Genomic DNA, 5,529 nt, shown 5'->3' with positions numbered 1-5,529 from the left:
AGTTGACTTGCTTTGCTTTGAGGTAGTTATTAATATTGTCTTCCTACTGGTGGGAAAGTAAAGCTTAAAGGAAAGAAGTAAATTGTTAAAGAAGACACACACGGTTTGAGGTGCTTCTGAGAGGCAGGATTTCCACTCAAATCTACTGACCTCAAAGACTGTCCTTGACCTCAAAGACTGTCCTTAACCCCTATGGTATCCTACCTCCTCAAAATGGAACCGAGTTGCTCTTCTGTTGGTTTTAGCCAGTTAAAAAAAAAAAAAAAGTCATTCTGTTGATTAGTATTTCTAAACACGATGTTTTCGAACAGGGATGCAATTTACAATTAATTTCAAATTATTTTGGCGATATGAGATACTCCATTTTTATTTCTAAAATATTACTCCATCCAGAGAATGATGCTTGCATTTACTTGTATGATTTTATCCAATAAATACTAAGAGAAAGTTAACCACAGTAGAAAAACCTCTGCTGTCTTATTTGTGGAGAAATCCTAAGTTGGTGTGAATTAGAAGTCGTAAGTTTTTATTGTTTATTTTTATTCTTTTTGAGACAGAGTCTCGCTGTTGTTGCCCGGGGTGGAGTGCAGTGGTACAATTTTGTTACTGTAGCCTCCACCTGCCAGGCCCAAGTGATCCTCTCACCTCAGCCTCTCAAGTAGCTGGGACCACAGGTGCATGTAACCACACCTGGCTAATTTTTTATAGAGATGAGGTTTTGCCCTGTTACCCAGGCTGGTCTTGAACTCCTGAGATCAAATGATCCACCTGCCTCACCCTCCCAAAATGCTGGGATTACAGGCATGAGCCACCATTCCTGGCCTGTAGTTGACTTTTAAAAAGGGATTAGAGTGTTTACTTACTCTGTTTGTCTTGTGCTCTCAATAAATACATTTTCAGCTTGGCAAAATATAGTTGATTACCTGTGACTCTTTATTTTATTTTATTTTTTGAGACGGAGTCTCACTCTTTTTGCCCAGGCTGGAGTGCAATGGTGCGATCTTGGCTCACTGCAACCTCCACCTCCTGGGTTCAAGCGATTCTCCTGCCTCAGCCTCCCGAGTAGCTGGGATTACAGGCATGTGCCACCACGCCTGGCTAATTTTGTATATTAAGTAGAGATGGGGTTTCTCCACTTTGGGCAGACTGGTCTTAAACTCCCGACCTCAGGCGATTGGCCCGCCTTGGCCTCCCAAAGTGCCATTACTGTCAATGGCAAAAACTGCAGTTACTTTTGCACCAACCTAATAAGAAATTATAAGAAGTGACAAGGGAAACTTAACATTGGATGCTATTCCATTTGAAATCTGAAGTTCTTTTGGTGGAGACTAAAAGCCCAAGGTCACTCTGAGAGACATTTTCTGAGAGCTATTTACCATGTATATAGTCAAAGTAAATAATTGAATGAGCTGTCTGCTTTTTTGCTGAATACTATGTAGCCATAAATATTATTCTAACAGCTATTGCTCCTGGCCATATAAGATTATAAGACTCTAACAGACAGATATAAATGAACCTGCAATTCTGCAGCTCAGCCCACCATGCCCTCTAGGGGTTGCTCGAGCATAGCCTCTGTCCTTCTCTATCTGGAGTGGGGTTAGTGGTCCTTGCAATTTTATGCAAACTGCCATTTATTTTCTTTGTTTTATTGACGTCAGGGATGTCAGATTTGAAATGCTCACTGAAGGGGTCCTCTAAGAATCTGAAGCTTGGAGCTAATGGCAGTGCTGCACTAATGCTCTTGTGGATATCGTGAGCATTTCTCTGTGGCCCAGTTGCTGATGTTATCTGGGCAAGGAGCCTCTTTGTGAGTGGCTGAGATCAGCCACTGAGCTGGCATAATTCAGACTCCTACAACAGGTGGCAGCCTTTATCCTTTTTTTTTTGGGATGGAGTCTCCTTCTGTTCCCCAGGCTGGAGTGCAGTGGCGTGATCTTGGCTCACTGCAACCTCTGCCTCCCAGGTTCAAGAGATTCTCCTGCCTCAGCCTCCCGAATAGCTGGAATTACAGGTGTGCGCCACCAGGCCTGGCTAAATTTTTTTTTTTTTTTTTCAGTAAAGACAGGGTTTCACCATGTTGGTCAGGCTGGTCTTGAACTCTTGACCTCATGATCCACCCACCTCGGCCTCCCAAAGTGCTGGGATTACAGGCGTGAGCCACCGTGCCTGGCCTCCTTGATCCTTTTTTATATACTTGCAGTCTGCTCTGTAAATGGTTTTTAGGATGGAAAATTAATCCTCCAGTCTCAGTATGTGTACTTGAACCATTCTCACAGACTTCAACTCTGATTGAGATCTTTCCATCTTGCATCAGCTCCACTTCTTTTCTGGAACTTGGTCCTTTATTATATATATATATTTTTGGCCAATAATCTCCCTAAGATTCTGCCAACAGATGAGATGTAGGTCTTCTCAAAGCTTTTACAACAAGTAGGTGACTAGCTTTGTACTTCCTAATATACAATGTAGACTTTTGCAAGTATGTTGTGAATAATTAAATTAAGAGTATTCCACAATCATTTGGGAAAAAATTAAGTGTAAAAACATAAACATTAGATGGCGTTTGACCCGTTGGTCTGATGTGAATCCAAGGAAACTAAAGGAAGAAGTTCCGAGTAGCAGTTGCTGAAATGTTCTGGTGTGGACACCTTGTGGTGGGTACTTTGAAGGAGAAGCTGGTGCCCTTGGTGCAGATGGTGTGCGTCTGCACCCCGAGGCAGAGAAACTGGCTTCTAGGCAACTTGTTCCAGCAATGGCACAAGTTCTAATTCCTCTAGAACTCCAGATAACATGACAAATGGCTAGCTCTGGAGCACCAGGAGGCAGAACAGATAATTATGTGTTAAGTCCTTATTGTGGGCTTATCAACAGTAGGAGCTGGTGCATATACCTACACGACTATAAAGGATAACCAAAAAAGATATAATGAAATAATGCTAGGGTTAGGGCTTACATCAGAAGAGAAGCAAAAAAGGACCATGTTATCTGCTCTAGGTGGAGAGCCAGTTCCTCAAGCCAGCGTACCAAATCATGTCCCTCTCCTGCTCACTGGCGGAAGAACTGCTGCTTTTGCTGCAGCCAGACCCATCTGGGCTTGGGATGCTGGGGCTGGGGTCCTGATTATGTCTGAAGATCCTGAGCTGTCATACATACGATCTTCTCTTTCAAAAGAACCATGGTACAAAAGTTGACAAACGGGACCTAATTAAACTAAAGAGCATCTGCACAACAACAGCAACAACAAAACAAACTATCAAGAGAGTAAACAGCCTACTGAGAGAACATACTTGCAAACTATGCATCTAACAAAGGTCTAATATCCAGAATCTATAAGGTGCTTAACAAATTTACAAGCAATAAACAACCCCATTAAAAAAAATGGGCAAAGGATATGAATAGACACTTTTCAAAAGAAGACACGGCCAACAAGCATATAAAAAAATGCTCAACATCATTAATTATTGGAGAAATGCAAATCAAAACCACCATGAAATACCATCTCACACTGGTCAGAATGACTGTTATTAAAAAGTCAAAAAATAACAGATGCTGGTGAGGTTGCAGAGAAAGGGAATGCTTATACACTGTTGGTGGGGGTGCAAATTAGTTCAGCCAGTGTGGAAAGCAGTTTGGTGATTTCTGAAAGAACTTAAAACAGAATTACCATTCAAGCCAGCAATCCTATTAATGAGTATATACCGAAAGGAATGTAATCCATTCTACCATGAAGACACATAGCACATATATGTTCATTGCAGTGCTATTCACAATAGCAAAGATATGGAATCAATCCAAATGCCCATCAGTGGTAGACTGGATAAAGAAAATGTGGTACATATACATACACCATGGAGTATTACATAGCCATAAAAAGAATGAAATCATGTCCTTTGCAGCAACATGGATGGAGCTAGAGGCCACTATCCTAAGTAAACTAACACAGGAACAGAAAACCAAATACCAGATGTTCTCACTTATAAGTGGGAGCTAAACATTGAGTACATATGAACAAAAAGAAGAGAATAATGCACACTGGGTTCTACTTGAAGGTGGAGGGTGGGAGGAGGGTGAGGATCGAAAAATTAACTATCAGGTATTATGCTTATTACTTGACTGATGAAATAATCTGTACACCAAACCTCCATGACATCCAATTTATCCATGTAACAAACCTGCATGTGTACCCTTGAACCTAAAATGAAAGTGAAAAACAAAAATTCCAAAAGAACTGTGGTTTTCAGATGACTCAGATGTCACAAAGATGCTGTGATCCAGACAATGGAATGGAAAAAGAGAGAAGCATGTATTTCCAGCCACCTCTTTCTGTGTCTCTGCTCAGGACTTGCCTCACATCGAGAATGGTGTTGTGGCTATCCTCACCAGGTAGAAGGTGGTATAGCTGAAAGTGAGAGGCAACACAGTGAAACTTAGCAATGGCTCTCAAATAGCCTATGAAAACTGCTTGATTGCAACAAGAGGTCCTCCAAGAAGTCTGTCTGACATTGATGAAGCTGGATCAGAGGTGAAGAGCAGAGCAACACTCTCTAGAATGATTGGAGACTGTAGGACTCCAAAGATTTCATGGAATTAAAGTCAATTACGGTTATCAGTGGGGGCTTGCTTGGTGGTGAACTGTCCTGTGCTCTTGGCAGAAAGGGTTGGAGCCTTGGGGGCAGAAGTGATTCAACTGTTTTCTGAGAAAGGAAATATGGGAAAGGTCTTCTGCAAATCGCTCTGCAACTGAGCCATGGAAAAAGTCAGATGAGATGGGGTTAAGATGATGCCCATTGCTATTGTGCAGTTGGTTGGAGTCGGTGCAGTGTCAAGTTACTCATCAGGTTGAAAGATGGTGGGATGGTAGAAACTGACTACAGCCATGAGCCTGAAGCGCAGTGTTGAGTTGGTCGAGAACTGGTGGGCTGGAAATAGACCCAGATTTTGGTGGCTTCTGCGTAAATGTAGAGCTATACGCATGCTCAAACGTGGGCAGCAGGAGATGCTGCATGCTTCTATGATATAAATCTGGGAGGAGGCGGTTAGAGCACCACGATCATGCTTTTGTGAGTGGAAGATTGGCTGGGGAAAATATAACTGGAGCTGCTAAGTCGTACTGGCATCAGTCAGTGTTCTGGAATGATTTGAGCCCTGATGCTGGCTGTGAAGCTCTTGGCCCACAGTTGGTGCTTTTGCAAAAGCAGCTGCACAAGACAACCCAAAATCTGCCACAGAGCAATCAGGAGCTGTTACCCGATCAGAGAGTGAAACAGAGTACGAGGCCTCAGAAATTACTCTTCCTCCCAGCACCCCTGCAGTTCCAAGGCTCCTCTCCCAGGAGCCTTGGAGGACTACAGCAAAGGTGGCATTTTCCATTCCAGGGACAAAGTGGTTGTGGGGATCATGCTATATGGAACATCTTTAACCGAATGCCAATAGCAAGGAAGACCACTGAGGATGGTGAGCAATCTGAAGATCTTAATGAAGTGGCCAAACTATTCAAAATTGATGAAAACTGAAGCCCACAGAGGAACA

The 5,529-nt window shown here is 42.6% G+C and overlaps 1 pseudogene; it reads left to right on the top strand.

Moving 5' to 3' along the window:
* Nucleotides 1-2,630: 2,630 nt before the first annotated feature.
* LOC105488239 (apoptosis-inducing factor 1, mitochondrial-like) lies at nucleotides 2,631-5,529 on the top strand (annotated as a pseudogene).

The sequence above is a fragment of the Macaca nemestrina genome, chromosome 9 (assembly GCF_043159975.1).
Source record: "Macaca nemestrina isolate mMacNem1 chromosome 9, mMacNem.hap1, whole genome shotgun sequence".
Lineage (NCBI taxonomy): Eukaryota > Metazoa > Chordata > Mammalia > Primates > Cercopithecidae > Macaca > Macaca nemestrina.
Note: the sequence above shows the minus strand (reverse complement) of the source record. Positions and strands in the feature narration are given on the sequence as shown.